The 21869-nt window shown below is 46.7% G+C and overlaps 1 pseudogene; it reads left to right on the top strand.

The window, feature by feature from the left end:
• Window positions 1-21869, top strand: part of LOC125546184 — a 177181-nt pseudogene that overhangs the window by 4426 nt on the left and 150886 nt on the right.

A 21869-nucleotide genomic window follows, 5' to 3' on the forward strand; every position in this document is an offset into this window, starting at 1 on the left:
GCACGTAGAAGCATATCATCATTGCTTGCATCGCATTGCACAACTTCATTCATGATAGCAAGTTGAGTGACATTTTTTTTTGATAAATGTGATGTCGATGTTGAGTAGGTACCTCTAGTAGTACTACAATGGGGAGTGACACCAACACAAGTGGATGCCGTTGAAGAGGAGGAGAACGAATATACAATAAAACTATTCATAGTAGAATAGCTGATGCTTGTCTTGCGATAGCAACATAGGTTAGGTGTGTTGATGTAGGTCATCATCAAGTGAACTATATGTGTTCTCTATGGTCCATGCCTTTTTGTAATATTATTATGGGGTCAATATCTATTTATACGTAATATGCAACACCAAAGTAAATTTGTTGAATTGCGTATGTGTTTTGCATCATCTACGTAGTCATAGTTTTTCTTTGCAAAATGGTAGTTCGATTTGGCTATCAATATACTCCCTCCGCTCCATAATGTAGTCGGTATAGATATTTTGGAAAGCCAAACTTTGCAAAACTTGACCAAGTTTGTAGAGAAAACTACCTATATCTACAATACCAAATATATAAAATATGAAACTACATCTTATGATGAGTCTAACAATATATATTTGGCATTCGTGATGCGAATGTTTTTATCCACAAACTTAGTCAAAGTTTGTAATATTTGACTTTCCAAAAAAGATATATGCACTAGAGAGTTGCTATACGTGCGACAGAAATCCATACGATTTTTGTACGACCAGACTCATCTGGTGGTGTGGGCCCAAACCTCGGGAAATGTGCATGTGTCTTCTTGTATGGAAATCATACAAAATGTGATCGTACGCAAGGCAGTTTCGTATGCACTACATTATAGAATAGAGGGAGTATAGAGTACTACTTTACGGTCAATTAGCATATAAAAATATTCACTCATGGCCCATGGGCATTACAGACAATTCACAACAAAATCTACAATTTCACAGTTCTGTCGACCAAACAGCTATAGCTTTTCCACACCTGAAAGTTCACAACAACTTTCTCACAGCTCACAACAACTTTTCCATAATCTGCAGCTTAACTAAACACAATGTAAGAGTCATTGTTTATATTTTTACCAATTTACTGAGAATACTGTATGTATGCAGCTTGACCGACAAATAGCCTCATTTCCACACTTTATAGTGTGAATACATTTGGAGCTTTAAAGAATAGATTTAAGATCTTGATTCAAAAGTCATTCTACACTTTTCCCACTAGGTTAGAGCATCTCCAGCCGCGCCCCCAACAGGCCCCCCAAGGCCATTTTTAAGCGCCGGCGCTGAAAAAACGGCCCAGCCGCGCACACAGGAGCCCAATTTTCACCGGTTAGGGCCGAAACTGGCGCCGGCGGACCCAGGCCGAAACCGGCGCGCTGGGGGGCGCCCCGGGGTGCAGGGGCAATCATTTTTGGCGTGAAAGAACGCCGGGCCCGCTGAGTCAGCGACCCCGTGCCTCGTCGTCCTCATCGCCTCGGTTTCCCGCGGGGAATCAATGCCAAGGATGTCGCCGATCAGCCTTCCATTGATTCCTCACGGGCGGCGCGGTGAGGCGATGCGCCCCATCCCGCCCCGCGTACACACGGCGCCGCTGCCCCGACTACTATATAAGCCGCCCCTACCTCGCCGGTGGACGCACCCCGCCCGCAGCCCCCCTTTCTCCCCGTGCACGCACATTCGCCCGCGACGAACTTTCTTTCCCTCTCCCCGTGCACGCACAGACTATGGGCGAAAGGTTCCCTGGCGATGGGGCGACGGGCAATGGATTCGGCCGCCGCTCTCTGCACGAGTGGGAAGCCCATCTCCTCCACGAAGCGAACTACCCGGCGCCTCCCGACATGCGCGCCCCAGGGCGGTGGAGGCTCAGCGCCGGGGGCGTCTCCGTCCCCCCGCTGCCCGATGTCGAGCACCCCCACTACTTCCAGGCCGAGGTCGACCGTGTGCAGGCGTCTCTGTCCGAGGAGGAGCGAGCCGTCCCGGAGTACAACACCGGCAACCACGAGGCGTGGGCGACGTACTTCAAACGCCGGCAGGCGAAGCGACTGGCCTCCATCAACAATGCGCCACCGGTGAGGGGGCGCAACAACAGCGACGACCGCCGCCTGTGCTGGTGCGCCCCCGGCTGCACGCTGCACACCGTCCTCGAGTACCTCGAGGGCTTCAACGATCCGCCGCTGACGTACCCGGTCACGCCGGTCCCCCGCCGGAGTTCCGGTCCATGGCTGCCGAGGAGGATGTTGGGCGGGCTTCCTCCTCCTCCCGCTCCTCCTCCCACTCCTCCGGGTCGCCGACGCTCTTTAGCGTTAAGGCCGAGCCCGTGGAAACACCGCTCGGCCGGCGCAACTGCGGCGTCGTCATCAACGAGGGCGGCGGCGGTTCCTCGGGTCTAGCCCGATGCCTCATCGGGCCGAAGACGGAGCCGGGCTTGGCCCCGTGAAGAGCGAGCATGAAGACGAAGCCACCATTAAGTGGGCGCGAGAGGACTGGGCACAGATGGAGATGGAGCGCCAGCGCTGCGCCCTGAATGAGATCGCTGCTCGGCACCGTGGCCGCGACGAGGGAGGCGTCGTCGTTCTCGACGACAGTGACGACGAGGTGCCGTCGCCGGCCAAACAAGTCCGCCATGGGGACCCCGGGCAGAGTCCAGCAGTGATGGTCGCGTGAAGGAGGAGAAGTAGGACGACGATGGTGGTGACTTCGGCGTGTTCAGCGCGTTCTTCGGCCTGTAGGCACGGCCGTTTTTTTCCTTCTTTTTAGTAGACTTATTATTATGATTCTATATGTAAAAAACTATGAACGGCCTAAATATCGCCGGATGTATGCCGTGTTCGCTGAAATTTTCCCAATTATGCTTTTTTTAATTTAAAAAAGAGCGTCTGGGGCCGACCTAGGGGCGGCAGCTGGGAAGCCGATCGTCCCCACACCGAAAATATCACCGGTTCGCCCCCAAGTGGTGCTTTTTTCTAGCCCCTTGGGGGGCGAACGGCTGGAGATGCTCTTAGCCTTGTTTTTGCATGTTGCATCCTAAAATGGGGTTGTGATGAGCTTGTGCTGGAGAAGGAATATGTGACCTCTGATGATGTTGAAACCTCCGACCATGGTGTGGAGGCATTTGACAGTGAAGCTTGGAAGAGCAAAAGGTTGTAGTAGGCTGAGGCAATGTGGACAAACAGAGGCAACACAAGATCTGAAGAAGAAGAAGCAGCAACAACATAGGAAGAAAGCAACAACAGAGACGAGAATGAACTTTTGCCTAGTTGGGCGCCGATGAACTTTCCCCTATGACTGCAATTTATTTGTAAGTAGAGTGAACAACAGTTTATTTGCTAGCGAGGACTGAAATGATGTTTCGAACTGCATATGCTAGTGTCAAGCGTGGAATTCGCCACTAGTGAGAAGGAGTGATCACAACATATGTGGTGAACAATCGAGCATCAACCAGCCCAACGCAGGCCACCAAATGCCAGGGAAAATTGACCCCTGATGCAGGTAGCCTACATGCAGGCAGCCAAACTACATGCATAACATAATTTTAGCCATTATTTAGTCAGTTGACCCAACCGAGTCACAAATACAAAGACCTAAAAAACGATGCAACCTATCAAACACATGCATAGCGTATGCACACTCGCCCACTTCTTTCATAATTGCATTAGATATGTGACAATCTAGTATATATGATAAGCAATAGAATTACATCAAAATACCTACTTGAAAGTGCTTGTCGCCGCTGCCGCCCTCACATGAACAATGCCTACTTTTATGCAGAAGTGCTTGTCGCCGCTGCCGCCCTCACATGAACAATGCCTACTTTTGCTATGTTATAAAAAGTGTCACGTCCAATTGTGTTTAATGAAATATGTCAAACTTTCCATGATTTTGGTCCAGTTTAAATAAAAATCGACCAATCCGCATGAAATTTGTCATGCTTGTTAAGTCACGTTCAAAATGTGTTTACGTCAAAAAAAAGGTGTTGGATGACTGGCTCCGTAGCAGTCTACGTGCGTTCAGAGGTCAAAAGTCCAGTCTTCATGTGGGCTAGGGCGGGTGGGGCTGGGGCTGCGGCCTGTCAGCTGGGTTTGTTGACCGTGGGGCGGCGTCGTCAGTGTCTCTGCAGTTGGCTTCCTTCCTCCACACACCTCTCCTCTCCTTTTTTTTTTGGGTTTTATATAGAAGAGAAAACCCTCTCCTCTCTCTATCTCTCTGCTTCGATCGCTCTCCTCCTCCGCCACCGCCGCCGCAGCGCCGCCCGGCCCATCTTCCTCCTCTCGGTAAGCTCTAACCCGCCTGACCTAACTCCTCCCCCTGCGCTTTCAACGGCCTCGATCCACCTGCCCGTGTTTCCTCAAAAACAGCCCTGCTGCTTTGGGTGTGATGCTTGTGTTCCTCACGGTAGTATTGTAGTTGGTGCACCACTATTAGATTTCCACCTCTCGGATCCAACGCCGTGCAATTGTTCCCATATGGATTGGGTGAATTCTAGCATCTCTAGATCCTACTATCAGTGTCAGGTACTATCCTCAAGGAATTTGTTGCTAATCTCATACTTATCATCTTATATGTTAGATCTTATAGGATTATAAGTGTCCATCATTTCTTCTCGTGGAAGAAACTCTTCATCTATAGATCGATGTCCTCACACCACAGAATCTACTAAGTTAGACACTTCATATTTCTGAATTTTCGTTTTGTTTATATATGCATAAATAAAACAATAATAATAACAAGATAAACAGTGAAGATAGTCCAAAATTGTTTTATGTGTTGGTCAGCCTTTGTGACTAGATTTTTCTTGTTGCTTATACGACCTACCTTGCAAGTGTTGACGTTTCTGTGTAAATAAAAGCTGGACTAAAGCATCTCTGCATGCTGTTAACTCTTTTTAGAAACAGTTGAGGAGTCCCCTATGGTATTTTTCTATTTTATATAAGTGAAATAAAGTGACATAGTTAATTACCAAGGTCAAAGGGCCCAACTGATGCGAAGTAGTCAACCAAGCAGAAAGTTGAGCTTGAAGGTGGGGCTTAACCCTATGACCAATTTCTCTCTGATTTCCGATGAAGATTGGTGCCTTGTAGGGTAGCAACTCGTGCTCGATCTAGCTTGCTAGCTTATGTAACGGTGAGTCTTGTTGCCTGATTTGGCATTTGCCTCCTTGCTGTTGGTTCTGTTCGAAAGTGTTAGTAAGTTAATTGAGAAATTTATGTTTACTTCCAACGTGCCGCACCTGCATCACGATGAAAAATTAAATCTTCCATTAGCAATTAATTGGCATATCAATTACTGATTGTCACAGAGATGCCTGCGGAAAACCCTTTACTAACATGAAAATCAAATCCTTGACAGCCAGCCTGCCAGAATGCCCCCGAAGAAGCGTCTGCACTTGTCGTCCGCTGGTCCCAACCAGGAAGACCACGTCGAGGAAGCAGCTCCCGGTGTCTCTACCTCTGGAAGAGAAGGTACGTTTTGCCGACTCCTGCTCACAATGTGCACGATGCGTGCGCAACAAATTCTACTGTGCGGGTCGTTGAGTGGCTTGCGTGTTTGATGAGCTTGCAGATTCCGAGGAAGAGGACGAAGTTAGCTACAGTAGCAGCGGCGGCGGGGACAACAAAGATAACGATGGCAGCCATTCATCGCAGATTGACGGTGCCGACATGGACGAGTAAGTGAACTGTGAAAACCTCTTTTCCCACCTTCCCACTCCTTCCCCACTCCTTCTATTTCGTCTTCTCTACCTTCCGTCGTGATTTTCTGTCGTCGTCTCGGCTCACATCCCCGTATGGTAGTTCGGTTTGGTGGGTTCATACCGGGGTTCCTCTTGGGAGGAGCTTGGCCTGTTCGTCATGGTTCCAGGCTCTTTGCTTCTAGCCCTCCTGGATCATAATGGTCTTACCTTGCTTAGACGCCCTTGTGACCTCCCTGACCAGCCTTCCAGCAGTGCATATGGTGTTATGCTGTCAAATGGTTCTGTGGAGATGGGAGGCTCTCATGGAACAAAGCATTCAAGATCATCTAGCCCATGTAAGCTCTTCCCGTTGGGTTATCAGTTTCGTAACAGGTACCGCATTTCGGCATTTGTCTGTTTAGGGAACCTTTTCGTGTTTCCTAAGTACGTTGGAAGTGTCTGCTAATTTCTCGGTCATGAATTGCCTTGTCTTCTCTTCTTGCTTGCATTTTTTTTGTTTATACACCCTAAATATTGTTGATACACCCTAGATATTGTCTAACAATGGGTGTTTTTTGGTTTGCTAGCCCATCCAAAGTGCACATCTTTATCAAGAATCCCGCCGGCAGGAAAATCTGTCTCAGGGGGGTCCACTTGTCAGACACCCTTTACACCATCAAGGCAAAGATCCAGGAGCGCTACCGCCTCGTCTTTGATGGGGTGCAGCTGGAAGACAGCCATACAATGGCGGATTATGGCATCCAGCATGATTCCACGCCTGACCTCCAAGAAAAGATGCAAATCTTTGTGACGGAGACGCTAGAAGGCAGGACCATCACTCTAGAGGTCGACAACCTAGACACCATTGACAATGTGAAGGCCAAGATTGAAGATATTGAGGGCTTCCCCAAGGTCCAGCAGTGCCTCATCTTTGCCAACAAGCAGCTGGATGATGAGAAGCGCACTTTGGCTGACCACAACATTGGGAAAGGGTCCACTCTTCTCCTCATCCTCCTCCCGTGCAGGCCAACTGTTGTGATGAAAATATTCGTGAAGATGCTGCGAGGGAACGTTATCTCCCTTGAGGTTGGGCGCTCGGACACTGTTGGCAGTGTGAAGGTGAAGCTCTACGAGCTGGACGGCATGCCCCCTAGACAGCAGCGCCTCATCTTTGCTGGCAAGCAGCTGGAGGACCACCGCACCCTGGCCGACTACAACATTCATATGGAGTGTACCATTCAACTGGTGGGACGTCTTTGTGGTTGTTGAGATTCATGGGCTGCCATCGGACAAGTTTATGTTTGCTGCAGTTGAATTTCCACTAGTGGTATATTATCATCATTCTAGTACCTTAGTAGTGGTTTGTTATCAGTAGAATTATCATCCTGGTACTTCTTAGTAGTGGTGTGTTATCAGTAGAACTATCATCCCTGCCTTGGTCTGTCTTGGCATACGTAAGTTGATTGAGAAATACAGTCTCAATGCAGTTTTGCCGACTCGTTTCTTTCCTTAAAACATACTCCCAACGCTTGGCCCGACCGGCACTTGCATTTAAACATGGACATCCTTCATGCACCTCTGGTCCCGTTCCTCCTTCATGCACCTCTGACGGAACGACGGCGGGGTCTACCTCGTTGTTTAGAGCCTCTCGATGGAGCAGAAGGTCGACTTGGTCGGCCGCTGGCCTGTCGTGCTTGACGGATAGAGGCGGCGTCCGACGAGAACCATCGTCTGCGCCTGCGCCGGTGTATGTTGGCTTCGCCATGGAGCAGGCGCACTTTAACGCCATCATGGCGGTGGCGGAGGAGCAACCGACACCATCGGTGTAAGCGTTCCAGATGTCGCAGGAGGACGAATGCTACAAAATCGACCTCCTCGCGCATCACCGGTTGGTAGAGGGGCAATTCTATGGCGAGCAAGCATGCGAGGCGGCCATGGCGGCCTTGTTCACGAAGGACCTGAACTTATCAACCAGGAGCCGTTCTTTGAGTCCGCACGGCTCGCGCCGACCGGCATGCGTGGTGGCCTCACACCCTCAGCACAGAGGACCGCACTGACTAAGATGCGATCACGGTGGAGATGTACGCGGAGGGGGCAGAGGCGAATACAGACACGAACATGACCGCGTATGTCAGCAGCTCCGTGTCATTCATGCTGCCCCCAACGATCACGAGGCCGACTCGTCCACGTCGACTGTGGACCTCACCTCCACCGGCGACGTCAACAGCCAGGCGGCCGACTCCGGTGAGGAAGAGATGGACATAGTAGACGGGTGTGGGCATGTTCGTGTCCCATGTCTTGCCCTTCCTCGCCGGACGTGGGGAAGACAAGTTCATGGAACACGGATGTCTCGACGGCCGGTGAGAAACTTTTGCTATGTTAAAAAATGTCACATCCGCTTTTGTTTAGTGAATTATGTCAAACTTTTCATGATTTTGATCCAGTTTAAATGAAAATAGTCCAATCCACATGAAATTTGTCGTGTTTGTTTAAGTCACGCTCAAAATGGTGCGGACTGTCTTGGATCTTGGATGGCTGGCTCACGTCGCTGTGTTGTTGCCGGCGGGGCGGGGCTGCGGCCTGTCAGCTGGGTTCGTGGACGTGGGGACGTGTCGTCAGTGTCTCTGCAATTGGCTTCCTTCCCTCGCACACCTCTCCTCTCCATTCTTTTTTTCCTTATAAAAAAGAAAACCCTCTCTCTCTCTCTCTCTCTCTCTCTCTCTCTCTCTCTCTTCGACCGCTCTCCTTCCTCCGCCACAGCCGCCGCAGCGCCAGCCGCACAGCGGACTTGATATTCCGCCTCTCGGTAAGCCCTAATATGCTCCCTCTCCCTTTCATCTTCTTCATCTGCGCCGTGAAATTTTGAATCCTCCTCCTTCCCATCAAGGCAAAGATCCAGGAGCGGTACCGCCTCCTCTTGGACGGGGTGCAGCTGGAAGACAACCGTACATTGGCGGATTACGGCATCCAACATGATTCCACGCTTGACCTCCAAGAAAAGATGCAAATATTCGTGACAGAGACGCTAGAAGGCAGGACCATCACTCTCGAGGTCCATAGCCTAGACACCATTAACAACATGAAGGCCAAGATCGAAGACATTGAGGGATTCCCCAAGGTCCAGCAGTGCCTTATCTTTGCCAACAAACAGCTGGAGGATGGCATGCTCACCTTGGCTGACCTCAACATTTGTAAAGGGTCCACTCTTCTCCTCATCCTCCACCCTTGTAGTCCAGCTGTTCCTTTGTTAATCTACGTGAAGATGCCGGAAGTGGAGATCCTCTTCCTTAAGGTTGGGAGCTCAGATACTGTCGACATTGTCAAGGTGAAGATCTACGAGAAGAACGGTGTTCCCCTAGAAAGCAGCGCCTCATCTTTGCTGGCAAGCAGCTGGAGGATCACCGCACCCTGGCCGACTACAACATTCAAAAGGAGTCTACCTTTCATCTGGTGGGGCGTCTTTGTGGTTGTTGAGATTCATGGCTTGCCATCGAACAGCAAGTTCATGTTTGCTGCAGTCGGTTTTCCAATAGTGCTGAATTATCATCATTCCAGTACCTTAGTAGTGGTGTGTTATCACTAGAATTATCATCCTAGTACGTGATGTGTTGAGTAGTTATCTATCGAGAAAAGAAGCTACTTTTAAGAGTCCCTGCCTTGGTCTGTCCTGGTACAAGTAAGTTGACTGAGAAATACTGTCCGCATGCACTTTCGCCGATTCGTTTCTTTCCTTTCCGCATACTCCTATATACTCTTCATTTGAATAGATTTTCCTTGTCGATGCAATCCTGGTGGCATGTGGATTAGACCGAGGAAGCTCTGACGCGTTGCTGATGATAATAGCGGCTAGATGCTCCGAGATGACGACGACGGCATCAGGTTGCTATGGCGGCTCAGGGGAATGGCTATATGCCTGAGAAAGAAGTATAGGAGGAGCACGGGGATAGGCGTGGTTACTGTTGTATTGTATTTTAGGATAAGGTTAGGTTGGCCTATTGGTGTTCATGTATTACATGACAAAAGATTGTAGCTCTATACTGTATACTATAATGGAACTTTGCAACGTACCAGCGAGCATCCAAGCAAACGATCGATTGATCAGACGTGGAGGCCCTAGTGCAACGGTGCACTCGGATGACCGTTGAGCTGTTTGTCCGAGTCTTCGTCAATGGCCGCGTCCGTTCCTATTCGGCGCGTAGGTCGCTGTGTAGGAACCTAGCTAGCGCATGCCCTCCGATCCTGTTGCCATCATGTACTTTGTAAAAAAACTCTCCTCTCCTATTTTTTCCTTTTCTTGTTTCCTATAAATATGAAACATATCGGTTTAAACTAAGGGTATACGAGTGTAAAAATATTACTCATCAATTATCTTCCAACTGGTCAATACACCTGTGTTGGGGAACGTAGTATTTGAAAAAATTTCCTACGATCACGCAAGATCTATCTAGGAGAAGCATAGCAAAGAGCGGGGAGAGTCTGTCCACGTACCTTCGTAGACCGAAAGCGGAAGCATTAGGTAACGTGGTTGATTTAGTCGAACGTCTTCGTGATCCAACCGATCAAGTATCGAACGCGCGGCACCTCCGCGATCTGCAAACGTTCAGCTCGGTGACGTCCCACGAACTCTAGATCTAGTTGAGGCCGAGGGAGAGTTTCGTCAGCACGATGGCGTGGTGACGGTGATGATGAAGTTACCGACCCATGGCTTCGCCTAAGCACTACGACAATATGACCGAGGTGGAAATCTGTGAAGGGGGGCACCACACACTGCTAAGAAATCAACTTGTGTGTTCTAGGGTGCCCCCCTGCCCCCGTATATAAAGGAGCAAGGGGGAGGCCGGCCGGCCCTATAGGGCGCGCCCAAGGGGGGCAATCCTACTCCTAGTAGGAGTTGGATTCCCCACTTTCCTAGTCCTACTAGGAGAAGAAGGAAGGAGAGGGGAAAGAGAAGGAAGGAGGGGGCGCCGCCCCTCCCCCTTGTCCAATTCGGACTAGGCCCATGGGGGGCGCGCGGCCAGCCCTTGTCTGCCCCTCTCTCTCCCCTAGGCCCAATAAGGCCCATTACTTATCCGGTGGTTCTGATAACCCTTTCGGCACTGATATTTATCCGGTGACCCCCCGAACTCATCCGGTGTCCGAATAACATCGTCCAATATATCATTCTTTATGTCTCGACCATTTTGAGACTTCTTGTCAGGTCCGTGATCACATCCGGGAGTCCGAACTAGCTTCGGTACATCAAATCACATAACTTATAATACATATCGTCATCGAACGTTAAGCGTGCGGACCCTACGGGTTCGAGAACTATGTAGACATGACTGAGACTCATCTCCGGTCAATAACCAATAGCGGAACCTAGATGCTCATATTGGTTCCTACATATTCTATGAAGATCTTTATCGGTCAAACCGCACAACAACATACGTTGTTCCCTTTGTCATCGGTATGTTACTTGCCCGAGATTCGATCGTCGGTATCATCATACCTAGTTCAATCTCGTTACTGGCAAGTCTCTTTACACGTTCTGTAATGCATCATCCCGCAACTAACTCATTAGTTGCAATGCTTGCAAGGCTTATAGTGATGTGCATTACCGAGAGGGCCCAGAGATACCTCTCCGACAATCGGAGTGACAAATCCTAATCTCGAAATACGCCAACCCAACAAGTACCTTTGGAGACACCTGTAGAGCACCTTTATAATCACCCAGTTGCGTTGTGACGTTTGGTAGCACACAAAGTGTTCCTCCGGTAAATGGGAGTTGCATAATCTCATAGTCATAGGAACATGTATAAGTCATGAAGAAAGCAGTAGCAGAATACTAAATGATCGTGTGCTAAGCTAATGGAATGGGTCAAGTCAATGACATAATTCTCCTAATGATGTGATCCCTTTAATCAAATGACAACACATGTCAATGGCTAGGAAACATAACCATCTTTGATCAACGAGCTAGTCAAGTAGAGACATACTAGTGACACTCTGTTTGTCTATGTATTCACACAAGTATTATGTTTCCGGTTAATACAATTCTAGCATGAATAATAAACATTTATCATGAAAATAAGGAAATAAATAATAACTTTATTATTGCCTCCAGGGCATATTTCCTTCAGTCTCCCACTTGCACTAGAGTCAATAATCTAGTTCACATTGCCTGTGATTTTACACCAATAGTTCACATCACCATGTGACTAACACCCATAGTTCACATCGTCATGTGACCAACACCCAAAGGGTTTACTAGAGTCAATAATGTAGTTCACATCGCTATGTGATTAACACCCAAAGAGTACTAAGGTGTGATCATGTTTTTCTTGTGAGAGAAGTTTAGTCAACGGGTCTGCCACATTCAGATCCGTATGTATTTTGCAAATTTCTGTGTCAACAATGCTCTGCACGGAGCTACTCTCGCTAATTGCTCCCACTTTCAATATGTATCCAGATTGAGACTTAGAGTCAACTGGATCAGTGTCAAAACTTGCATCGACGTAACCCTTTACGATGAACCTTTTGTTACCTCCATAATCGAGAAACATATCCTTATTCCACTAAGGATAATTTTGCCCGCTGTCCACTGATCTACTCCTAGATCACTATTGTACTCCCTTGCTAAACTCAGTGTAGGGTATACATAGATCGGGTACACAGCATGGCATACTTTATAGAACCTATGGCTGAGGCATAGGGAATGACTTTCATTCTCTTTCTATCTTCTGCTGTGGTCGGGCTTTGAGTCTTACTCAATTTCACACCTTGTAACACAAGCAAGAACTCTTTCTTTGACTGTTCCATTTTGAACTACTTCGTAATCTTGTCAAGGTATGTACTCATAGAAAAAACTTATCAAGCGTCTTGATCTATCTCTATAGATCTTGATGCTCAATATGTAAGCATCTTCACCGAGGTCTTTCTTTGAAAAAACTTCTTTCAAATACTCCTTTATGCTTTCCAGAAAATTCTATATTATTTCCGATCAACAATATGTCATTCACATATATTTATCAGAAATGTTGTAGTGCTCCCACTCACTTTCTTGTAAATAGAGGCTTCACCGCAAGTCTGTATGAAACTATATGCTTTGATCAACTCATCAAAGCGTATATTCCAACTCTGAGATGCTTGCACCAGTCCATAGATGGATCGTTGGAGCTTGCACATTTTGTTAGTACCTTTAGGATTAACAAAACCTTCTGGTTGCATCATATACAACTCTTCTTTAATAAATCCATTAAGGAATGCAGTTTTGTTTATCCATTTGCTAGATTTCATAAAATGCGGCAATTGCTAACATGATTCGGACAGACTTAAGCTTCGCTACGAGTGAGAAAAAACTCATCGAAGTCAACACCTTGAACTTTGTCAAAAACCTTTTTTGACAAGTCTAGCTTTGTAGATAGTAATACTACCATCAGTGTCCGTCTTCCTCTTGAATATCCATTTATTCTGTATGGTTTGCCGATCATTGGGAAAGTCAACCAAAGTCCACACTTTGTTCTCATACATGGATCCCATCTCAGATTTCATGGCTTCAAGCCATTTTGCGGAATCTGGGCTCATCATCGCTTCCTCATAGTTCGTAGATACGTCATGGTCAAGTAACATAACCTCCAGAATAGGATTACCGTACCACTCTGGTGCGGATCTCACTCTGGTAGACCTACGAGGTTCAGCAGTAACTTGATCTGAAGTTTCATGATCATCATCATTAACTTCCTCACTAATTGGTGTAGGAGTCACAGGAACAGATTTCTGTGATGAACTACTTTCCAATTCGGGAGCAGGTACAATTACCTCATCAAGTTCTACTTTCCTCCCACTCACTTCTTTCGAGAGAAACTCCTTCTCTAGAAAGGATCCATTCTTAGCAACGAATGTCTTGCCTTCGGATCTGTGATAGAAGGTGTACCCAACTGTCTACTTTGGGTATCCTATGAAGACACATTTCTCCGATTTGGGTTTGAGCTTATCAGGATGAAACTTTTTCACATAAGCATCGCAACCCCCAACTTAAAGAAACAACAACTTTGGTTTCTTGCCAAACCACAATTCATATGGTGTTGTCTCAACAGATTTAGATGGTGCCCTATTTAACGTGAATGCAGCTGTCTCTAATGCATAACCCCAAAACGATAGTGGTAGATCGGTGAGAGACATCATAGATCGCACCATATCTAATAAAGCACGGTTACGATGTTCGGACACACCATTACGCAGTGGTGTTCCAGGTGGCTTGAGTTCCGATACTATTCCGCATTGTTTCAAATGAAGACCAAACTCGTAATTCAAATATTCTCCTCCACGATCAGATCGTAGAAACTTTATTTTCTTGTTACGATGATTTTCCACTTCACTCTGAAATTCTTTGAACTTTTCAAATGTTTTAGATTTATGTTTCATTAAGTAGATATACCCATATCTGCTCAAATCATCTGTGAAAGTGAGAAAATAACGATACCCGCCACGAGCCCAACACTCATCGGATTGCATACATCAATATGTATTATTTCCAATAAGTCAGTTGCTCGCTCCATTGTTCCGAAGAACGGAGTCTTAGTCATCTTGCCCATAAGGCATGGTTCGCAAGCATCAAGTGATTCATAATCAAGTGATTCCAAAATCCCATCAGTATGGAGTTTCTTCATGCGCTTTACACCAATATGACCTAAACGGCAGTGCCACAAAAAAGTTGCACTATCATTATTAACTTCGCATCTTTTGGCTTCAATATTATGAATATGTGCATTACTACGATCGAGATCCAACAAACCATTTTCATTGGGTGTATGACCATAAAAGGTTTTATTCATGTAAACAGAACAACAATTATTCTCTAACTTAAATAAATAACCTATTGCAATAAACATGATCAAATCATATTCATGCTCAACGCAAACACCAAATAACACTTATTTAGGTTCAACACTAATCCCGAAAGTATAGGGAGTGCGCGATGATGATCATATCAATCTTGAAACTACTTCCAACACACATCGTCACCTCACCCTCAACTAGTCTCTGTTTATTCTGTAACTCCTGTTTTGAGTTACTAATTTTTAGCAACCGAACAAGTATCAAATACCCATGGGCTACTATAAACACTAGTAAGATACACATCAATAACCTGTATATCAAATATACCCTTTTTTCACTTTGCCATCCTACTTATCCGCCAAGTATCTAGGGAAGTTCCACTTCCAGTGACCATTTCCTTTGCAGTAGAAGCACTCAGTTTCAGGCTTGGGTCTAGCTTTGGGCTTCTTCACGGGAGCAGCAACTTGCTTGCCGTTCTTTTTGAAGTTCCCCTTCTTCCCTTTGCCCTTCTCTTGAAACTAGTGGTCTTGTCAACCATCAACACTTGATGCATTTCTTGATTTCTACCTTCGTCGATTTCAGCATCACGAAGAGCTTGGGAATCGTTTCCGTTATCCCTTGCATACTATAGTTCATCACGAAGTTCTACTAACTTGGTGGTGGTGACTAAATAATTCTGTCAATCACTATCTTATCTGGAAGATTAACTCCCAGTTGATTCAAGCGATTGTAGTACCCAGACAATCTGAGCACATGCTCACTGCTTGAGCTATTCTCCTCCATCTTTTAGCTATAGAACTTGTTGGAGACTTCATATCTCTCAACTCGGGTATTTGCTTGAAATATTAACTTCAACTCCTGGAACATCTCATATGGTCCATGACGTTCAAAACGTCTTTGAAGTCCCGATTCTAAGCCGTTAAGCATGGTGCACTAAACTATCAAGTAGTCATCATATTGAGCTACACTAGTAGAAAAAGGGTCAAACGTGAAGCACATTAGTGCCGGTTTGTATTTGAGCCGGCACTAATGTATACATTAGTGCCGGTTCTAACGGCTAGCCGGGCCGCTTTCATTAGTACCGGTTCGTGGCGAACCTTTAGCACCGGTTCGTGCCACGAACCGGTACTAATGAGAGTGGTGGCAGGATGTTGTCAGAATGGGGCCCCTCCAGCCCCTTTAGTACCGGTTCGTGCCATGAACCGGTACTAAAGGTCGCCCTATATAAACCCTTCGTCCACCAGCACTCTGTTCTTCCCCCTTTCCCCTCTCCCTCTCCTCTGTTCTTCCCTTCTTCCTCTCGAGTTCATCACAAAATTTGCCCAAAATTTGTCAAGATTTGAAGGCCCTCATCCATTGAAATGATCACAAAGGTTAGCAACTTTGTCCTTTCATCTCTCATTGCTAGATTAGCTCTTGCATTGGTTTATATAGTGATTAATTTGTGAGTTTAGTAATTTGGGAGGATATATATATATATGTGCTAGTATTTGATTTATATGCAATTTGAGGTCAAAAATAACACTTAGTTTGCATATGTAGGTGCGGTTTACTTAGTGCCTTCTAAATCTCCATCGTAGCCACTGTCGATCGCCCGCACCGTCCCGTCGCAGGCACCACCTTGTGGTGAGCCTCTTGTTCATGAAATTTTATATAAAAATTGATGTTTGTGTGATTTGGATATATAGGTACTCTTATAATTATCTTACCCGTACGTTGTTTGTTAATCATATAGTGCCATGGTTTTGATATCCGTCCCCGTCGGCCCTAGTCCTTGTTATGATTCGGATGTGGTATGTATATTCTCTTTTAAAACTAGTAGCATTTCGTGTTTATGACAAATTATGCCCATCAAGTTGATGTCACGACCGGTTTTCCAATAAAAATGTTTATTGAGAAACCAATCTTTTGAGTCCAGTATGAGAAAAATCCCCCTTACCGGTAGACAAATTCTTGATACAATAAGCCAGTAGCATAGAATATATTACAGGGTCGAGCTACGGTTGCTCAACCAAATTATTACAAGCACGCCAATAATTATACATAATGGCGGACATGACACAGTGGTGTGGAGGCATACTACTGACTCGAGGATAGGGTGGTGGTGGAAAAACACAGCGGGGAGTGAGATACATGACTCTAAAAGTGGCATCTCATCGAGCGTCGAGGTGAGGCTCGATGAATTTATTTGGTAGCGGAAGCGGATATCATACAGTGACCAAATCCAGGGTCGCACGAGGCTGACTGGGATTCCTCTAGGAGTCGGACTCGCTATCAAATTCTTCATCCATGAGATCGCCTTCGTCAGCATCTGGCCAAATCAACAAGCCAGGTGAGTACTTTGAAAATACTCGCAAGACAGTTCGGACGTAAGATATAACAAATGCATGCATGGATGCGTCATGATTAATTTTAACAGTGGCACATTAATTTGTAAAAACAAGACAGGTAAAAAGGGGGTCGGCGGTAGTCCGCTCGAAAACCCAACAAAATAACTGTAAACCCAATCGGGTGTCTGAAGCGACACCTCGATAGGAAGATAAATGAATAAAGCACGCCGCAGTGGGGCGTCTAGGCGACACCACATAAAGGGCTTTAAAAGAAATGCCATAGTCGGGCGTCTGGGCGACGCCACATACAGGGCTTTAAAAGAAATGCCACAGTCGGGCGTCTGAGCGACGCCACATAAAGGGCTTTAAAAGAAATGCCGCAGTCGGGCGTCTGAGCGACGCCACATAAAGGGCTTGAAAAGAATTGCCACAGTCGGACGTCTGAGCGACATCGCAGAAAGGGCTTTCATTGAAAATAAAATATAACAACGCCACAGTCGGACGTCTGAGCGACGTCACAGAAAGGGCTTTTACTGAAAGTAAATAATAACAATACCACAGTCGGACGTCTGAGCGACATCACAGAAAGGGCTTTTATTCACAAGTAAATAATACCCATAATAAATATTCAATCCATGAAAATAAACAGGTTAGCCCATCCACAGGAATAATCATTTAACCGGACTTAGCACTCATGTGATTCACCGGAGTCTCTGTCATCAAAACTGGCACTTGTCAGGATAAGATAATACTGAACTTGGACATGGAATAGATGATCCAAGGAATATATGACTCTGCAGAGTTTGTACAAAAAATTTCCCACAGCCAACGGATTTCCGTAGTCACGAAGGACTAGTTCCGTTTACGGTATTTCGGAAGAAAACACAGCTAACCAGTACACACCCATCCTACCTCTCGATGCTAGGAATCACCCTAGACATCATCCAAGAAAAACTTTTGAGACGGGGAGATCACAATCTCGAATAGCATGGGATCAAATTTATATACGTGCGCTCTAAGGGGTGCCCCCCTCTCGGTCCCGACCGGAAACACCCATGCCCCCTGACCGGATGACTGGCTTTAATCCAGGGCCATGGAACCATCACCACAGCCTCTCCTTTTTGGTGTGTACCAGGAAAGCGGTTTGCAACTTACTAAGCCATATTCCTTGCGGAAAACATGTGGTAGTACAGGGAAGGAAGAATGGAAGGAACTGGACTGATACGGGTTGACACTGAAGTCATATAGCCTGGCATAAGACTGGCATGCTACAACACTACCATCTTACCCATCCTCATGCCAACACATGGCCATGCATACTCACATCCATCCACTTATGGATTTTCGAAACTCACTTGCCTCATCGTTGCATGTAACATGACATTTATCGGTATACTCCTCAACATTCCATGAAACTACTTAATGCAAACATGCCAAAACAATCATCATATCAAAAGTTCAAACATGCTTGCTTGGTTCAGAGCAGTCGGAGCCTAGCTCGGTGAAGTTTGCGGTCCCGTCACCTCCTTCGGTATCTATGGCATAAAGAAAATATACGCGTTATCGTGAATATCGTGAGGTGCACAAAAATTTCTCCAAATATTTTTCAAATAAATCTGATAAAAAACTAGACAAAATTTTAAGGAAAACAGAAAAAGAATCAATCAAAAATACTTTTCTGTTAAAAAGTTATAAGGGTTTTAGTCCAGGGACTCATCTGTAATGAAACAGAAAGTTCCCAGGGGCTAGCTTACAAAAACAGAAAACGACTCGAATAAGAATGCGCCGGCCCAGCGGGAAAACGCATTTGGCAGAAGACGTTTTCAGAAAACGTTTCGCTAAGAAAGTACAGAGAGGCTGACAGGAGGGTCCCGCCCGTCAGGTTTGAATATTCAAACGGGGCGGCAGAGTTCGACGGTGCCGGAGAGTCGCGGTGGTCACCGGCGGCGATCCACGGCGAGGCAGGGAGATCGGAGAGTACCTCCGTGTTCAGGGCGCCATTCCGCGTCGGTTGGTGGTGGTGGTGGTCGCCGGCGAGTACCACGTCGACGGCGAGCCTTGCTCCGACGGACGGCGGTTCGGGTGGTCGAGGGCCTCGTCGGAGAGAGCTGCGAAGGCCAAATTGACGCTGGGGTTAGCTTACTGGGTGCTAGAGGAGGCTATAGACGAGATTTGGGCGCCGGGGACGGCCTCACCGGAGCGAGTCGAGCTGGTGGCCGAGGCGGATCGGGGCGGCCGGAGTTGGGGGAGGAGACCTCCTCGAGGTCCTCCTGGTGGCTTGGCAGGGTCCTGGAGAGGTGCAGTGAAGGTGTGTGCCCGAGGGCGAGCTCGGGGCCCCTTTTTATAGGTGATCCGAGGCGGTGGCCGTGAACGGGGATCTCCGGCGAAGGTTACGGCGGCGCAGAGCTTGGTCGGGGATGTTTAGGGAGTTGGACGTCATCGTGGAGGTCCACCGGTTCCATTTAGGTGCTAAACGAGCTTGGATTGGGTGCTTTGGGCGAGCTCGACGGAACGGGGCGGCGCGGGCCCGTCGGCGGCAGGGAGCATGTTCCGTGCTTGCCGGGCCACGGCGACGGTGCCACGGGCGGTGCGCTGGCATGGCAGGGACACGCGGAGAGCCAGGGGACGTTGGGCGGCGCCGGGTGGCGTGGCGAGCAGGCTCGGGCCCTCGCTGGCCGCCACGGGAGGCGCAGCCACCGCAGAAGCTTCCAACGCCGGCGAGGCTTGTCGCCACCGACACTTGTGCCCGTCCAAGGGGGCGTGCGGTGCTCTGGCCAGGGAGGAGAGGCCGTGCGCAACGGGCCAGGGGCACTGGTGATGGATGAAAAGTCACTGACGAAAAACGACACCGACTGAATTCTGAAAATCTGAATTTTTCTGAAAGTCTACGGAAACAGTGCCGGCCAAGTGTTCGACGAAATGATTTTGGCATCTAGGGATTTTTCCTTGAGCTGAAACTTGGTGGGGTGGCCTCTCATTGCACCAGGAGGCTGCCTGAATTTTGGTGGAATATTTGGAGAAGTGTAAATATGAATTTTACCAAATTTGTCAAATCTGGTCCAAACTTGCAGTGAGTGAAATTTGAAATTTTTGAAAAGAAGAAGAGTGGATCAAGATGGTTCTAGGTTGTGGGTACTAAGGACTATCCAGGGGAGTTGGTTTGGGATAAAAACTCAAAGGCAATGTGGTACTTGCTTTGAAAATCACTTAAGCTCAAAATAATTGGCAGAAATGATTTGAGAGATAAAATAATTGAAATAAAATCCAAAACTTGTTTGGACTTGTTGAGCCAGAGAATTTAGATTGTTCAAAGGTGGAGGGAGGGATTTTGAGAAGATTTACTATAGGAGACATGGTAAAACCATGGGTGGTTTTCAAGATAAGAAAAACCTCAAAATTCACAGAGTTCTTTTCATAAGAAAAAGAATAATTTCCAAAAATATATTTTGAGAGGGGAACCATCAGAGAAAGAGTTTTAAATGATCAAACACCATAGTTTGAAGAAGATACAAAAATAAAAATCCTTGCCAAAGAAGTATTTAAGAGGAAGTTTTTTTGGAAAATTTTAAATGGCCTCTTTTCAAAAACCACAAAGTTTTTGCTGAAAACCAAATAAAATTTTTGGAGTGTCACAGTTGACATAGAAATTTTTTCTAGGAGGTATGTGAACCGGAAATTCCAACCGACCCTATTGCGGAGAGGTTAAATTTAGTTGAAAGAGAAAATGAGTACTTGAAAGAAAAATTGAAAATAATTGAGGGGGAGAAGATGGAATTGGAGTTGCATGTTGCCGATGTCGTCGATGATCTCAAGATCAAGATGGAGAAAATGCGCTTGAAGATTAGAAAGATTAGAAAATATGCCATCGATAGTGAGGCTTGGTATCATTATGCTGTTGGATCCATTGTTACCTTAGTTGCGATCTTGATCGTATTTGTTGTTGCATTTAAATGCTTTAGCTAGAGAGTTATTTGTTTGTTGCATTTAAGTGTTGTATGAACTTTATGTATGAACTTGTATTAATTGTATGAACTTGTATTAATTTGGTCTATTTGGTGTTGTGTAATGAAGATGAGCCGGCAATGGATGTACGATGACCGATGCTCTCCCCAGTTCGTTGAGGGCGTGCATACTTTTCTGCTTGCGGCTGAGGCAAACAAGCGGGCGGATGGTTTTATGCCTTGTCCATGTGCTCGCTGTAAGAATGGTCACAATTACTCTACGTCAAGAACCATTCACGTCCACCTGTTTAAGTCCGGTTTCATGCCCCATTATAATGTTTGGACCAAGAACGGAGAAAGAGGGGTTATGATGGAAGACAATGAAGAAGAAGAGGACGACGACAGCTATCCTGGCCATGGGTTCCCTGAATACGATGATACAACAATGGGGGAAGAAGCTGAGCCGGCAATGCGGGGAGAAGCTGAAGAAGAGGCATCAGATGAGCCCGTTGATGATCTAGGTCGGGCCATTGCCGATGCAAAGAGAAACTGCGCAAGTGATTTGGAGAAGAAGAAGTTGCAGCGCATGTTAGAGGATCACAAAAAATTGTTGTACCCGAATTGCGTAGGTGACAAGAAAAAGCTGGGCACCACACTGGAATTGCTGCAATGGAAGGCAGAGAATGGTGTATCTGACAAGGGATTTGGAAAGTTGCTGGTAATGATAAAGGATATGCTTCCAAAGGACAACGAATTGCTCGAGAGTATGTACGAAGCAAAGAAGGCTGTCTGCCCTCTAGGGTTACAGGTGCAGAAGATACATGCATGCCCTAATGATTGCATCCTCTACCGCGGTGAGTACAAGGATTTGAACGCTTGCCCGGTATGTGGTGCATTGCGCTATAAGATCTGCCGCGATGACCCTGGTGATGTCGAGGGCCGGCGCCCCAGGAAGAAGATTCCTACCAAGGTGATGTGGTATGCTCCTATAATACCACGGTTGAAACGTTTGTTCCAAAACAAAGAGCATGCCAAGGCGATGCGATGGCACAGAGAAGACCGTAAGAAAGACGGAAAGTTGAGAGTACCCGCTGACGGGTC

This window comes from Triticum urartu, chromosome 3 (genome assembly GCF_003073215.2).
Source record: "Triticum urartu cultivar G1812 chromosome 3, Tu2.1, whole genome shotgun sequence".
Lineage (NCBI taxonomy): Eukaryota > Viridiplantae > Streptophyta > Magnoliopsida > Poales > Poaceae > Triticum > Triticum urartu.